We start from the raw sequence: 16,973 nt of genomic DNA, 5'->3' as shown, positions 1-16,973 counted from the left end.
AATACTGGCGCCTGACGATGCTGCACAAAAATACACACTGGTGTGCTTGCCACTGTTAGCCTGCTGAGGAAGGCTGAAGTCATTCCCATGGGAATCTGCCAACATCATTCCTGGGTGAACTCATTTGGGGAGTACAAGCCGACATGCCACTGATTCTAGAAACTCGGAACATGTAAATAGGAAAAAAACAAAAGCCTACTGGACTATTTTAAAAATGAACCAGGCTGGGTGCGGTGGCTCATGCCTGTAATCCCAGCACTTTGGGAGGCCGAGGCGGGTGGATTACTTGAGGTCAGGAGTTCGAGACCAGCCTGGCAAACATGGTGAAACCCCGCCTCTACTAAAAATACAAAAATTAGCCAGGCGTGGTGGCACACGCCTATAATCCCAGCTACTCGGGGGACTGAGGCACGGGAATTGCTTGAACCTGGGAGGCAGAGGTTGCAGCGAGCCAAGATCACGCTACTACACTCCAGCCTGAGCAACAGAGTGAGGCTTGGTCTCAAAAAAGTTGATGTGACCACTTCTTTTTGGGACTCAGTGGACCTCATATGACGTTAAGTCTGCTTGAATGGTTACTGAATTAGGTTGATAGTATTTTTATCACTAAACATCATCAAATAAGTAGCTCTTTAATGTGGTTGGAATATTTTCAATCATCCAAATTGAAACATGCCATGGGCATCAGGACGGGAGTTATCCGGCCTGTGTTGGTGGCCCCTGGGCCTTGTGTGGGGAGCAGGGCATAGAGCTAGCTGCACCCTCTTGGTGACTCAACTGTCTTGGCCCCTGTAAGCATTGGGGGGCTACAGCCACTGAGCATCTACCGAGCATCAGGGCTATTTCCTGCGATGCCTGCACGGGCCCCCCGCATCTGCTTTTCCAAATCTTCCCACTCCTTGTTTTGTTTTGTTTTGTTTTGTTTTTGAGACAGAGTCTCATTCTGTCACCCAGGCTGGAGTGCAGTGGTGCAATCTCAGCTCACTGAAACCTCTGCCTCCTGGGTTCAAGCAGTTCTCCTGCCTCAGCCTCCTGAGCAGCCAGGATTATAGGCATGCACCACCATACCTGCCTAATTTTTGTATTTTTAGTAGAGATGGGGTTTTGCCACGTTGGCCAGTCTAGGCTAGTCTCCTGACCTCAAGTGATCTGCCCGCCTCGGCCTCCCAAAGTGCTGGGATTACAGATGTGCACCACCATGCCTGGCCTCCAGATCTTCCCACTCTGAGGCCCACCTTGGGTTGAAAGTTTCCTGGCCTGGACCACGCATTCCTTGTCAGACTCTCCCTTCCCAAAGCTCCCAGCACCCTTCTGTGCATTTGCCAAAAACCAGTTGTTTTCTCAACACCCTGAGTCATTTCCTCAGCAAGACTGTGAATCCCCACAGGGGTGGCAGGTCCATTCCAACACTTCCTTCTTCCCACATTGTTGTCCAGACCCAGGCACAGAGGCACCCTGGATGGCCAGGGGGTGCTTAAAACTCCCTTCCACTTAAGATGTTATGATTCTAAGGCTAAATTGATGTTCCTGCACAAATAAATACCATCTTTAGGAGATGTGAGTTTAGGACCAACTCTTTCACCAACTTCCTTTCATAATTCCCAGATAGGTAATTTATTTAAGTTAATTTATGTAAGTTATTTCCTCTCTCTGTGCCCTTTGCTCTCATCTGTGAAAGGAGGGCCTTGCCCAAGTTGCCTCTTGGTGATCTGGATGTTTCTGGCAGGTCTGCACTTGCTACTGTTGTGGTCTCTGCCTTGGTATTTCTCCCTTGGCAGCCTAGCCAGGATGCATAGCATGGAGTTCCATTATGGGCTGTGCGGTCCTGCAAGCCCCTGTGTGAGTGTGGCTGGCTGGCCGGCCCACTGTCTGTAACATTATACAAATGTAATCGAATGCCAACAGACAGGATCCAGGGTTGCAGTTATTTTGAGATGTGCAGAAGCCTGTGGGAAAATGCTGGAACATGTCTTAGTCACTTGGGCAAATACCTTTCTTTCCCTGTTTCAGCGTGTTTTGAACTTTCAGGCAGCACAAAAAAAGCTCCAGCAGGCACACCCACCCTTTGTGATTCTGGTGCCCTTCCACATCCTGTGGCTCTAAAAGTGTGAGTGCAGAGGGCTGAGAGCGGGGCTGGAGAAGCCCTAGACACCCACCTATGGAAAAAATTGTAGCGCTTCCCTCGATACATAATTCAAAATAAAAACAACAAAAGAAATGTAAGGAAGATCTGTAATTCCCACGTTATACTTTGTCGCTTTGTAAAAATTCCTCCGCTCGTGTATGTGCACTTGGCCAGGTCCCTGCCTTCCTGGTACTCTAAGGTACTGTCCAGCACTACCCAGTAAGAACCAGTGGAGACCAGGAAGAGCTACATCAGTCCCCGGGGAGCATCTGAGCAGGTGAGGAGGTACAGGACCACAAGAGAGGGCAGCAGAAGCCAGCAATGGTGTCATCCTGTGCTTGGTGGAAGGGATGAGGAGGCAGCCACAGGTCCTCCTGATGGACAGGTCACTCCCGTACCTCACAAGTGGGCCCAGAGTTCCTGGTGCAACTAGAAGCCAGCCTGAAGGTGCAAGCCAGCCTGAAGGGGGTTGGAAAAAGCATTCCAGATGGAAAGGGTCTTTTTCTAAAACATTCTCTTGCCTGTCCTTGCCTTCTCTAGCCAGAGCTTTGCCCTAGGATCTGGCCGGCTGCACGGAGGCTGCGCAAGAAGGTCTCCTCTGGTTTGGAGAGGGAAAATCGTCCTGCCAGCCCCTCACTCACTGTCTTCCACTTCATCTCTTTCTCTCCACTGGCTCTTTTCTTCTCCTTAGCCTACAGAAAGCACAAACCAAAAAGAAACACTTCCTCCTCACTGTACCCCCGCCCTGACTTTTTTTTGGTGATACAGGGTCTTGCTCTGTTGCCCAGGCTGGAGTGAAGTAGTGCGATTTCAGCTCACTGCAACCTCCGCCTCCCAAGTTCAAGCGATTCTCCCACCTCAGCCTCCCGAGTAGCTGGGATTATAGACATGCGCCACTACACTCAGCTAAATTTTGTATTTTTAGTAGAGATGGGGTTTCACCATGTTGGCCAGGCTGGTCTTGAACTCCTGACCTCAGGTGATCCACCCACTTTGGCCTCCCATAGTGCTGGGATTACAGTCGTGAGCCACCATGCCTGGCCCACCGCCCCCGGCTCACCATCCCCACTTTCTGATCACATGTCGTGGAAGAGTCAGCTAAGCCCCCTCACCTCCCACATCCTGATCCACCCACAGCCATCCATTCCTGCACTCACCCCTACCGAAACCACTCCTGTGGACACACTGTCACCGGTGTTATGCAATGTCTCCAGCTCTCCTCCCCAGCAGGCTCTGACTCACCCTCTTCCCTTGCCCTCTCTTCAACATCAAGGTCTCCAGGGTTCCTTCCTCATCCGCGCTCTTCCCACCATGTGAGGGTGTTTCAGGCGGCACCTTGGCTGGACCATAGCACCCAGCTACTTAACTCCAACACTAGATGCTGCTCAGCACATATTCTGCAGACTCCGTTAACATATACCATCAGCTGACTGCTCCCGGAGGAGAAGAAATTCTGCCTCAAGACTACAGCATCTGCCCCAGCTGAGTTTCTAGCCTGATGCCCTGCCCTGCCCTACCCTACAACTTTCCAACTTGTCTGTCCCCACAATCATGTGAGCCAATTCTTAAAAAAAAAAAAAAAAAAAAAAAAAACCCAACACACATGGCTGGGTGCGGTGGCTCATGCCTGTAATCCCAGCACTTTGGGAGACCGAGGAGAGTGGATTGCTTGAGCCCAGGAGTTCAAGACCAGCTTGGGAAACATGGCAAAAACCAGTCTCTATTTATAATAAAAATGAAACCCACACACACATACACATCCCCACCACACAAGCACTGTATATTTTGTTTCTATGGGGAACCCTGACTGACGCATACTGTTCACACTCACTGGTTCTCCAGCTTCCTCCTCCCAGACCCCAGTCATCTCTGGATCTGTTTCTGGTACCCTCTTTTTTTTCTTTTTAAGGGTAGAAATGGCCGGGCGCGGTGGCTCAAGCCTGTAATCCCAACACTTTGGGAGGCCGAGGCGGGCGGATCACGAGGTCAGGATATTGAGACCATCCTGGCTAACAAGGTGAAACCCCGTCTCTACTAAAAATACAAAAAACTAGCCGGGCGCAGTGGCGGGCGTCTGTAGTCCCAGCTACTCGGGAGGCTGAGGCAGGAGAATGGCATGAACCCGGGAGGTGGAGCTTGCAGTGAGCTGAGATCCGGCCACTGCACTCCAGCCTGGGCGACAGAGTGAGACTCTGTCTCAAAAAAAAAAAAAAAAAAGGGTAGAATTAATATTTTATTGTCATCCAGATGGCAGTTGGGTTTATAGTCTCTATACTTTATACTTTATGTAAATAAAAATAATTACAAGTTTTAAATAGCCAATGGCTGGTTATGTTTTCAGAAAACATGATTAGACTAATTCATTAATGGTGGCTTCAAGCTTTTCCTTATTAGCTGCAGAAAATTCACCCACCTTTTGTCCCTTAAAAAACTGGAAAGGGCCAGGCACGGTGGCTCACACCTGTAATCCCAGCACTTTGGGAGGCTGAGGTGGGTGGATCACCTGAGGTCAGGAGTTCGAGACCAGCCTGACCAACATGGAGAAACCCCCTCTCTATTAAAAATACAAAACTTAGCCAGGCCTGGTGGCGCATGTCTGTAATCCCAGCTACTTGGCAGGCTGAGGCAGGAGAATCACTTGAACCCAGGAGGTGGAGGTTGCGGTGAGCCGTGATCTTGCATTGCACTCCAGCCTGGAGGACAACAGGAAAACTCTGTCTCAAAAACAAGCAAGCAAGCAAACAAACAAACAAACACTGGTAGATTGGCATGCATTTGACTTCTGAAGCAACATCCTGACAGCCACATGTACTTCAAAGAATACCATGCTGGAATACTTTTCAGAGAGGGAATGAAAGAAAAGCTTGATCTTTTTGCAAGGCCCACACCACGTGGCTGAGAAGTCAACTATGACAAGTTTATCACTTGCAGCCTCCAAGGCTTCCTGAAAAGCAAACTTGCTCTCAATTTGCTTCACCATCTTGGCTGCTAGAGTCTGAGGAGCAGCTGTAAGAACCGATGGAAATGGATCCAAAGCGCTGGAACAAGCTTGGAGCTCTGGTACCCTCTTTCTCCTGAACACTAAACTTATCTATGCCTACAGGGCACACAGAAAGGTGAGCCTTCAGCTGATATCCTCCAGGAACCTGGAATTCAAATTCTGGGGTCCCTTCAGGGATCCCCCAGCACTGAGCCAGCTCTATCCCAGCACAAGCCTTCCACAAGGTGCGATCTCAAAGTTCACAAGGCCAGCCAGGTGGAGGATTGACAGAGCCAAGCTGTCACAAGTGGGATGTAGGATGGGGGCAGACCCAGAGACTGAGGCTCGGCCCCAGGCAGCAATAGTCATGTGGGGCTTTGGTCCAGTGTCACAAGAGATTTCCAATTTTCCAGAAAGACCAGAAATTTGTTCCTGTGAAGTCTCTCAATTTTTATTTTTTATTATTTATTTATTTATTTATTTTGAGATGGAATTTTACTCTTGTTGCCCAGGTTGGAGTACAGTGGTGCAATCTCAGCTCACAGCAACCTCCACCTCCCTGGTTCAAGTGATTCTCCCGTCTTAGCATCCCAAGTAGCTGGGATTACAGGCACCCGCCACCACGCCCGGCTAATTTTTGTATTTTTTTGTATTTTTAGTACTTTTGTATTTCGCCATGTTGCCCAGGCTGGTGTCGAACTTCTGACCTCAGATGATCTGCCTGCCTTGGCCTCCCAAAGTGCTGGAATTACAGGCGTGAGCCCCAGTCCAACAATGAAATTTGCCCAACAAGAGGTATTAAGGGAGGGACAGGCTTCATCAACCCTTTAAAAAAATGTTTTTGTCAGTTTTCACTCAGGGCAACGAGTGCTTACTTGCCCTACATTTTCATAACCAAAAGAGTGCACACAAGACTCTTGCCTAAATGTGACTGTTCTCAGCCAACTCTGTCCACCCTCTGACATTGAAGTAGCTGACGTATTTTAAAAATGTTTCGGCCGGGCGCGGTTGGCTCACGCCTGTAATTCCAGCACTTTGGGAGGCCGAGGCGGGCAAATCGCGAGGTCAGGAGATTGAGACCATCCTGGCTAACACGGTGAAACCCCGTCTCTACTAAAAATACAAACAACAACAACAATAACAAAAACTAGCCGGGCGTGGTGGCGGGGTCCTGTAGTCCCAGCTACTCGGGAGCCTGAGGCAGGAGAATGGCGGGAACCCGGGAGGCGGAGCTTGCAGTGAGCCCAGATCGCGCCACTGCACTGCAGCCTGGGCGACAGAGCGAGACTCCGCCTCAAAAGAAAAAAAAAAGTCCCCCAAAAGGTGCCCAGTTTCATTAACATTTTTTGGAGATAATTTTGACTAATGATTGGGTCACAAATTTCCTCCAGACAAAAAAAGACAAAAAGGTCCATTATCCCAAATATATATCTTTCAAACCCTTAGGATTTAAAAATATGAAAAACATGGTAACTTCTCCATTTTAGTGTTTTGTTCCTTATATTTCACTCTAATGATCAAGATATAAGAAAATACATAGAGGCGATGGATATCTCAGCTACCCTGATTTGATCCTATGCATTGTATACATGTATTAAAATATCACATGTATCCTCACAATAAGTACAACTACAGTATATCAATAGAAATTCAAAAATTAGGTCAGGTGCGGTGACTGGCGCCTGTAATCCCAGCACTTTGGGAGGCCGAGGCAGGTGGATCACTTGAGGTCAGGAGTTTGAGACCAACTTGGCCAACACGGCTAAACCCCGTCTCTACTAAAAATACAATAAATAAATAAATAAATAAATAAAAATATTAGCCAGGCTTCGTGGCGCAAGCCTGTAATCCCGGCTACTTGGGAGGCTGAGGCAGGAGACTAGCTTGAACCCAGGAAGGAGAGGTTGCAATGAGCCGAGATCGCGCCACTGCGCTCCAGCCTGGGCGACATAGGCTCTGTCTATAGAAAAGAAAAGAAAAAAAAAACTAAGAAATTAACAAAAGAAAATATATTGTTTTAAAATAAAATTACATTTAATAATCATTGCAAGAATAGATAAGGATGAAGTTTCAGGTTAGAATGAAAGAAAGAAGGCATGTGTTTACCAACAAGCACAAGGCCCAAGAATTACTTATTGATTAGTATAAAATGTAAATGGTTGATTTTGCACAAATGCGATTTTTTTTTTCTTTTTTCTTTTTGTGGTCCACTGGAATGAGAAACTCAAAATCTTTCTTTAGGGCTAAGGCTTTTTTTTTCAATCGAATTCCTCAGGTTGGAAGGAGTTAAGGCTTTACGAAAGCAATTTGAAGGTTTGAAATCTCCAGGGAGATTGATTTATGAGTATAGTACAAGTTAAGGCTACCTCTGACCTTAGCAGATTGTGGCTGTGAAATTAGGCCCTGGAGTCCTGAGACAGGGGCTCTTCATCTTAACCTCCTTAGTATCTCACCGTGTGTTAGCAATTCCATGAATCCCATCGGATTCATGAAATTTCATTCATGGAATTGGATTCCAGCTCATGGAATTTAATGTAATTCTATTGGATTCATGGAATTCCACTTCAGTTCTGGGATTCTTGGTAAATTTTCTTTTCTTTTTTTTTTCTTTTTTTTTTGAGACAAGGTTTCTCTCTGTCACCCAGTCTGGAGTGCAGTGGCATGATTTAGGCTCACTGCCACCTCCGTTGGCCTCCCCGGTTCAAGCAATTCTCCTGCCTCAGCCTTCCCAGTAGTTGGACACCACCACGCCCAGCTAATTTTCTTATATTTATTTTTTGGTAGAGAGGGGGTTTTGCCATGTTGGTCAGGCTGGTCTACACCTCCTGACCTCGTGATCCGCCCACCTCGGCCTCCCAAAGTGCTGAGATTACAGGCGTGAGCCACCGCGCCCAGCCAGTTCTGTGATTCTTTGGAGTGCGATGGCGCCATCTCAGCTCACTGTAACCTCCGCCTCCCGGGTTCAAGGGATTCCTCTGCCTCAGCCTCCCAAGTAGCTGGAATTACAGGCATGCACCACCACGCCCAGCTCATTTTTGTTATTTTACCAGAGACGGGGTTTCACCATGTTGGCCAGGCTGAGTCTCAAACTCCTGGCCTCAAGTGATCGACCCACCTCGGCCTCCCAAAGTGCTGGGGCTACAGGTGTGAGCCACCGCGCCCGGCCTCAGGTCTGAGGTTCTTTTTTTCTTTTTGAGACGGAGTCTCGCTCTAATCGCCCAGGCTGGAGTGCAGTGATGCGATGTCGGCTGACTGCAAGCTCCGCCTCCCGGGTTCAGGCCATTCTCCTGCCTCAGGCTCCCAAGTAGCTGGGACCACAGGTGCCCGCCGCCACGCCCGGCCCGGCTAATTTTTTGCATTTTTAGTAGATCAGCGTGTTAGCCAGGCTGGTCTACGATCTCCCGACCTCGTGATCCGCCCGCCTCGGCCTCCCAAAGTGCTGGGATTACAGGCGTGAGCCACCGCGCCCGGCCGGGTCTGAGGTTTTTAAACCGGGACTCATCCGCACTAATTGAAACCTGAGGTGAGGGATTTCTCCTCGCTGACCAGTAGGGGGCGCATCGTGACTACGCCTTCTGCTTTCACTCCCCGCGCAGGGAAATCCTGTCCTGCCCTCTCAGGGAGTAGTTCCTGACTGTGGGCTCCATTTTATAATAAAATGACTCACCTGAAGAATCACTTATGTCATTATTTCGTATTCCTTACAAAACCAGTGATACACCAAGGCCTCATCTGAAAACCAAGTAAAGGAAGCGAGCACAGGATGTCTGTGCTGGTCTGGTCGGCGTTTATCTCGGCTGGTGAGAACGCAACCATGCCTCCATTCACACTGTCATTCCTCCAGTAAATGAGACATCCCTGTTTTCTAAAGGAGGGAGATTTATGAGTCAGAGGTAATCGGATCCACAATCTGATTAGAATTCTATCCTAATAACGGGAGCTGACCGCATCCATTTGTGATCCGGCCCAGTCACCATTTGCTTGGTTTTCCAGTACTGTAAGCCAGACTTTGGGGTGGGGGGAAGGTGAACGCTCCCCGCACTTTAATGCCAAGCTTATTCTTTCCTAAGGAGCAGGATCAAAATACTGTTAACGGGAAAAATATGCTTCCTCGTATGAGACTGCAGCATTTTACCTTGTATGAGAAAGGAAAAATGAAGGGTGAGACCTGCTTGTTTCTTACATAACTAGGGAGAAATCCACCCCCTTCTCACCCCATAGCTCTTCCTGGTGGCAGTAATGATCAGAAACAGGAGTACCCAACTTCTTTCATGCTTGGGGGACTAGAGCTGCCCACTCTATGCAGAATGGGCAAAGTAAGGGCAGAGGAAAGTGTATTAGCGTCACAATAGGCCTAAAGCCTGCATTTGAAAGCTTCAAGAAAAGACTGAGAGGCAATCTCTTGCTGTTTCCCCTAAAGGCAGATTGGCAGATCAGCTCTCCTATCCAGAGCAGCTAGAAAAGCTGGCAACACAAACAAGACATATTTGAAGGTGAGGCACCAAGGGGGTGAGGATTTGCGGGTCAAGGTCCTGGAAAGAAGGGTTAGCAGAGCTTTGAATTTTGAGGCATTTGCCTATTTCATGAGGCAGAGAAGCGCCCAGCAGTCTCATGCTAAAGAAGGAAGAGCTCGAGTAGTCGTCGCCAGCTTTCAACTTCCAAAGGGCCTCACTCTTTAGAAGGAATAGGAATGAAAATAGAGAAACTCTCACAAAAACTGAAACCCAGCTTCCCATTGGCTTAACGTTTGATTGTGTTACAGGAAAGGGGTCCTGATCCAGACCACAAGAGAAGGTTCCTGGATCTGGAGCAAGAAAGAATTCAGGGTGAGTCCATAGAATAAAGTGAAAGCAAGTTCATTAGGAAAGTAAAGGAATAAAAGAATGGCTACCACATAGGCAGAGCAGCCGCAAGGGCTGCCGCTTGCCCATTTTTATGGTTATTTCTTGATGATATGCTAAACAAGGGGTGGATTATTCATGCCTCCCCTTTTGAGACCATATAGGGTAACTTCCTGATGTTGTCATGGCATTTGTAAACTGTCATGGCGCAAGTGGGAGTGTGGCAGTGAGGACAACCAGAGGTCACTCTTGTTGCTATCTTGGCCTTGGTGGGTTTTAGCTGGCTTCTTTACTGCAACCTGGTTTATTAGCAAGGTCTTTATGACCTGTATCTTCTGCTGACCTCCTATCTCATCCCGTGACTTAGAATGCCTGACCTTCCAGGAATGCAGCCCAGCAGGTCTCAGCCTTATTTTGCGCAGCCCCTACTCAAGATGGAGTTACTCTGGTTCAAACACCTCCGATAATTGGATTAGGGCAAGCTTTCTCAACCTCAGTGCTATTGACACTGATATTGACATTATCAGTGGACCATCCTATGCAATGTTTACCATTCCCGGCCTTTAACCACTGGATGCCAGTAGCAACTCCCCTTCCCCGAATTCTGACAACCAAACTTTCTCCAGACATTGCCAAATGTCCCATGGTGGGGAAAATCACCTGTGGTTGAAAACCACTGGATTAAGGGTGTCTGCCCAGACCCCAACTGCCTTCCACAAGCAAAAACAAATCTTACTATCATCTAGGGCCTCAAGTGATATCTATAATTTTTCACACATGATGTGCAGCACCTAATAAAGAACAAAGCTTTAAAATACATAACAAAGTTGACAGAAATAAAAAGAGAAATAGACAAATCCACAAGCATAGTGGGAGATGTTAAGATCCATTTCTGAGGAAATGCTGGACTAAGCAGGAAAAAAACAAGGTTAGGGTAACGGTAAACTGCGAAGAGAAGTATCTGGAGGAAAAGAGAAAGGTATCGGGTCTAGTTGCATGAAAGGGGTTGGCAGGAAGAGGGGTATTGAGGGCAGATGGCGAAATGGAGAGAAGGGGAGGGTCTTTGTGGGCCCCCTCTTTCTGGAGGCCTAATTCTATAAGACCTCTTCAGCATGAATGGTACAAGGGAACTGCGTCGTTTCCTTTGTTCCTTCATCCAGACTATACTGGCTGCTCTGTGAGATCTACCTATACCTCCAGTCTATCAGGCATGTGAACCAGAGCAACTCCACCTTGAATAGGAGCTGGGTAGAATGAGGCTGAAACCTACTCGGCTGCATTCCCGGAAGGTTAGGCATTCTAAGTCACAGGATGAGACGGGAGGTCAACACAAGATACAGGTCACAAAGACCTTGCTGATAAAACAGCCTGCAGTAAAGAAGCCAGCCAAAACCCACCAAAACCAAGATGGCAATGAGAGTGACCTCACTGCTACGCTCCCACCAGCACCATGACAGTTTACAAATGCCAGGGCAACATCAGGAAATTGCCCTATTTGGTCTCAAAAGGGGAGGCATGAATAATCCACTGCTTGTTCAGCATATCATCAAGAAATAACCATAAAAACGGACAACCAGCAGCCCTTGGGGTTGCTCTGTCTTTGCCGTAGCTGATTGTTTTTTCTTTTTTTTCTTTTTTTGAGATGGAATTTCACTCTGTTGCCCAGGCTGGAGTACAGTGGTGCGATCTCGGCTCACTGCAAGCTCTGCCTCCCAGGTTCATGCCATTCTCCTGCCTCAGCCTTCTGAGTAGCTGGGACTACAGGCGCGCACCACCATGCCTGGCTAACTTGTATTTTTAGTAGAGACAGGGTTTCACCATACTTGTCAGGCTGGTCTTGAACTCCTGACCTCAGGTGACCCACCCGCCTCGGCTTCCCAAAGTGCTGGGATTACAGATGTGAGCCACCACGCCCAGGCTTTGTTTTGTTTTGTTTTGTTTTGAGACAAATCAGCTCTCATGCAGGCTGGAGTGCAGTGGCGCGATCTCGGCTCACTGCAATCTCTGCCTCCTGGGTTCAAGTGATTCTTCTGCCTCAGCCTCCTGAGTAGCTGGGATGACAGGCGTGCGCCACCACGCCCGGCTTATTTTTGTATTTTTAGTAGAGATGGGGTTTCACCATGTTGGTCAGGCTGGTCTCAAACTCCTGACCTCATGATCCGCCCCGCCTTGGCCTCCCAAAGTGCTGGGATTACAGGCATGAGCCATTGCGCCTGACCACAGTAGCCATTCTTATATTCCTTTACTTTCTTAATAAACTTGCTTTCACTTTACCCTGCAGACTCACCCTGAATTCTTTCTTGTGAGAGATCCAAGAACGCTTTCTTGGGGACCCCTTTCCCATAGCAAGTTCGTTGTGGACTCCTTAGCAGTCAGTGAGGACTAGTAAGGTGGCCAAAAGGGTGGTAAGCACTTTCTGATCAAGTGGGTGCGTGTCTCCAGCAGAGCTGTAGCCCTCCACCCCTGCCATGGAGGTGCCACCAGGTGTCACTAAACTTAGAGAGTCCTATGGTCTGAGGCAGTTTCAAAATTGAGAGTGAGACTGATTTAATTCCTGTCCCATCTCTCCCCGTTGTATTTTAGCAAGAAGTACTCCAGGACACAGAAGAGAAGCCTGTCCTACGTGGATTACACAGGTATATTGATACCTACTATACAGCTGACATTATTCTAATTGCTGCTAAGAAACAGAGTAGGCCGGGCGCGGTGGTTCATGCCTGTAATCCCAGTACTTTGGGAGGGCAAAGTGGGAGGGTCGTTTGAGCCTAGGAGACCAACCTGGGAAACACGGTGCGACCTTGTCTCCCCTGAAAATACAAAATAAAAAAGCTGGGCATGATGGTGCATGCCTGTAGTCCCAGCTACTTGGGAGGCTGAGGTAGGAGGATCACTTGAGCCCAGGAGTTCGAGGCTGCAGCAGTGAGCCATGATTGTGCCACTGCACTCCACGGCCTGGGTCATAGAGTGAGACCCTGCCTCAAAAAAAAAAAAAAAAAAAAAAAAAAAAAAAAGAAAGAAAGAAAGAAAAAGAAAAGAAAAAGAAAAAGAAACACAGTGAGTTTCAGACTGGAATATAAAGATGGGTAAAGCCTATCCATTGTCTTCAGGCCTAATGGGGTAAGGGGGTAAGGGCAGTGAATCGAATAAACCAGCAGTTTGAATACAGTATGCTGGGGTAACTCAGGACAGAGCACAACGGGCTAAGAAGATGAAGAGTAATCAGGTGCTGGAGGGGAGAGAGAGAGACAGTAGATTAGGAGAATCTAGTTAAGAGTCTGAAATGGGAAGAGGATCTTCTGGGGAGCAGGAGTATCATGAACAAAAGCCTGCAGGTGCGAAAGCATGATGTGCATTCAGGGAAAATTGTATGCCCCAGGTATTACTGAATGCTACTCTATACCTGGCACTGTGCTAGGAGTTTGATGTACCTCGATGAACAAGACTCAGTCCTTCCCCGCAAATTGCTCAGGGATCTTTAGTAGGGCAGACTGAAAAGGAATGGGGAGCCGTTCTACAGTGAGCTGTCTGGAGGAGCTGGGGCGCAGAGTGTTTGCAAAGAAGTAATGAGAAATGGCCAGGTGCAGTGGCTTTGGCTGGGCGTGGTGGCTCATGCCTGTAATCCCAGCACTTTGGGAGGCCAAGGCAGGCGGATCACGAGGTCAGGAGATCGAGACCGTCCTGGCTAACACGGTGAAACCCTGTATCTACTAAAAATACAAAAAATTAGCCAGGGGTGGTGGTTGACTCCTGTAGTTCCAGCTACACGGGAGGCTAAAGTAGGAGAATGGCGTGAACCCGGGAGGTGGAGCTTGAAGTGAGCCCAGATCACACCACTGCACCCCAGCCTGGGCAACAGAGTGAGACTCCATCTCAAAAAATAAAAAATAAAAAAAGGAATGAGAAACATGCCTGTCAGGTTACGAGGGGCTGTCGTATGCCTTAAAAGTGAAGACACAGCCAGAATATAACCAGCTCCACCTTTGAAGCTCTGTGTTAGAGCTGGGTGCTGCTCAAGAGTCTCAGTACAAGTGATCACACACAGCTGTCAATGCCTCCTGGATGTGACTTAGCAAGTCTGGGAGGCATTTGAAGTGAAATATCAGGCATCCAACCCAAGCTGCTAGCAGCCTGATTAGAAAGGCAGGGTTGATGAAGACAGGGCGGCAGTTGCTGTTGCTCCTCTCTTTCCAGGGACGTAAGAAAAGAAGAGGCCTCTGAGAGGAGACCCACCCTGTCCTGGGGAGGCCGAGGGCCCAATGCATTGGTGCCAATGACATGGGGCTCACAGTCTCTGTTCGAAGATGATCCCACCATCCACTCTTCTGAGACCTTGATTTTTCAGTTGTCCCAGCTCTCTTTTGTGTCCAACTTCTCCGCTTGATTTATCCCCAGCAACATAAACATATCTTTAAGTTAACAGGCCGGGCGTGGTGGCTCACACCTGGAATCCCAGCACTTTGGGAGGCCAAGGCAGGTGGATCACAAGGTCAGGAGTTCAAGAGCAGCCTGACCAATGTGGTGAAACCCCGTCTCTACTAAAAATACAAAACTTAGCAAGACATGGTAGTGGGCGCCTGTAGTCCCAGCGACTCACGAGGCTGAGGCAGGAGAATCACTTGAACCCGGGAGGAGCCGAGACTCAGCCACATTGCACTCCCCAGCCTGATGACAGAGTGAGGCTCCATCTCAAAAAACAAACAAACCAAAACCATATATATATATATATATAGCCTGTTGTTACCCCACTTAACCTTGTTGTTGCCCATCTCCTCCTCCCCAAAAATTAAAACTTCTTAAAAAGGAGTCATCCACAAATCACCGCCTCTACCTCCCTCACTCGTTCTGCTCCCCACCCCCTCAATTCTCACCTCACTCCCCCTCTACCTCCTCACTTCCTGTTCTGTTCCCTCTACCTCCTCACTTCCTGTCTTGCACAGAGACCCTATTAAGCTCTAGGGAGCTTCTTCCTGTAGGGACACACTGGCAACCACATGCAAATCTAGCAATAGATCCTCTGGGTCTGGATTTCCCTTTCTTTTCCAGAGTCCTTTCTAGCCCCTCTCCAGGCTGTCTCCCACTCCCACATGACCTCAGTCACCTGCTCTACACGAATCCGTTCTGACTTTCTGTATCTTCTCAACCTCACCCCAGACCTCTTACCCAAGATGCTGAATGATAGCTGGCCTCATGGAAACCTGGAACAGAGGCTACAAACTCGTCAGGATGGGCTCCTCCTCCTCTCTACCCTGCCCTCTCCTTCCTCATCTGTGTGTGTGTGTGTGTGTCTGTCTGCTTCTCTCTGACCGTCTCTGCCATTTTCCCCACTCTCTACTTACCCATCTGGCACCATCCCATAATGACCACTCCACCTTCAGTCAACTTCAGGATCTTTAGCCCAGCTCCTACCGTCAGCAGATGCTCAAGAAATGGAACCTAATTAGCCTGGTAATTTCTTCAAGTGAGGAGACAAGTCATAGGTCACTGGCCTCAGATTACAGGATGTGGCTGTTTAGGGCCACAGGATGGTGGACAGGACAGCCTCCCTGAGAGGCGGGGGGAGAGCAGGCCACGAGAAGCAGCTTTGTATGCCTCCCATTCACGCCTCCACCCAGGGCATTGGCCTATGTGCTCAGCAGCCCGGAAACTGCTTTCACTGAGGTCATAAACAGTGTCTTTGTTGTTGAATCCAATGGACAGTATTCCTTTCTTCCTGTATATGAATGTTCAGTGGCTTCCGGAGCTGTTGACCCTTTTCCTGCCCCCTTTCCTGTAACTCCCACGAGATTTACCGTCTTTAGTTTTCCTCCTATATTTTGGCTATTTCCTTCCAGCTTATGTTGTGGGCTCCTCTTTCTCTGCCTGTGCTTTCAAAGCTGACCATCCCCTTGGTCTGGATTTTCCTTTCCTTTCCAGAGTCCTTTCTAGTCCCTCTCCAGGCCATCTGCCTCTTCCACGTGGCCTTGGTCACCTGCTTTATACGAATCCGTTCCAACTTTCTGTATCTGCACGACCTCATCCCAGATCTCACCCAGCTGGACAGCTCCACCTAGACGTCCCACAGGTATCTCAAAGTCACTGTATGCACAGTGGCACTCCATCCCCCTTCTACCTTCTTCTCCCTGATGTTTCCTACTTCAGGAGATGGTGCCACCCAGTTGCCCAGGCCAGAAACAGCATCATGCTTAATACCTTCTTTCCTTCACTCTAAACCCAACCAAACACCAAACATGAAAGAATTGACAGGCCAGGTGCAGTGGATCACACCTGTAATCCCAGCACTTTGGGAGGCTGAGGCGGGTGAATCACCAGAGGTCAGGAGTTTGAGACCAGCCTGACCAACATGGTGAAACCCCATCTCAAATACAAAAAATTAGCTGGGCATGGTGGTGTGTGCCTGTAATCCCAGCTACTTGGGAGGCTGAGGCAGGAGAATCACTTGAACCTGGGAGGCAGAGGTTTCAGTGAGCTGAGATTGTGCCACTGCACTCCAGCCTGGGCAACAAGAGCAAAACTCCATCTCAAAAAAAAAAAAAAAATGACAATAATCCCTTCATATATCAAATATCCAGTGTTCTACTTTCGGAGCTTCCATCTTTTCTTTTTCCTTCCTGCCACCACCATCATTCTTGGAGTCATTCTCCTAAACGGGCTCTTCACTTTCAGTCTTCCAACCACCCAATCCAGTAACCCCCACTGAGTTACTCTCCCCATGGCCAGAGGGCTATTTTCCTGCCTCCTTCCTCCTTTTTAAAAGAAATGTAGTTTTGTCACAGGATCCTTGGGGTGTCATTTTTCCAGATGGAAAACCTCTGTTGCCAGCAGCGCCTTCTGCCTGAATATTGCTCCTGCCCACTGGGCTCATCCCACCCACTTGGCCCGGTAGGCTGTGTCGGGTCCCACACCTGCCAAGGGCAAGCCAGGCGTGGAGTGGCGGGTGTGTGGGCGAGCAAGCATGGGGTCCGGCCACTGTGCACAGCCAGGCATGCTGGCTGCTATGGTGGGATGGGCAGCTCCAGGTGCCACCACA

At 48.6% G+C, this 16,973-nt stretch overlaps 2 long non-coding RNA genes across 2 annotated transcripts; one reads left to right on the top strand and one right to left on the bottom strand.

Moving 5' to 3' along the window:
• Positions 1-4,775: 4,775 nt before the first annotated feature.
• LOC116269409 lies at positions 4,776-16,282 on the bottom strand. The gene is made up of 3 exons (XR_004176872.1): positions 15,283-16,282; positions 8,773-8,970; positions 4,776-4,818 (listed from the first exon to the last, which is right to left on the bottom strand). It is a non-coding gene; the product is annotated as an uncharacterized LOC116269409 (long non-coding RNA).
• LOC110744181 lies at positions 9,513-14,288 on the top strand. The gene is made up of 4 exons (XR_002524482.2): positions 9,513-9,598; positions 9,868-9,931; positions 12,530-12,582; positions 14,138-14,288. It is a non-coding gene; the product is annotated as an uncharacterized LOC110744181 (long non-coding RNA).
• Positions 16,283-16,973: the final 691 nt, after the last annotated feature.

The sequence above is a fragment of the Papio anubis genome, chromosome 11 (assembly GCF_008728515.1).
Source record: "Papio anubis isolate 15944 chromosome 11, Panubis1.0, whole genome shotgun sequence".
Classification (NCBI taxonomy): domain Eukaryota; kingdom Metazoa; phylum Chordata; class Mammalia; order Primates; family Cercopithecidae; genus Papio; species Papio anubis.
The sequence above is the reverse complement of the archived record's forward strand: the minus strand, read 5'-3'. Positions and strand labels throughout refer to the sequence as shown.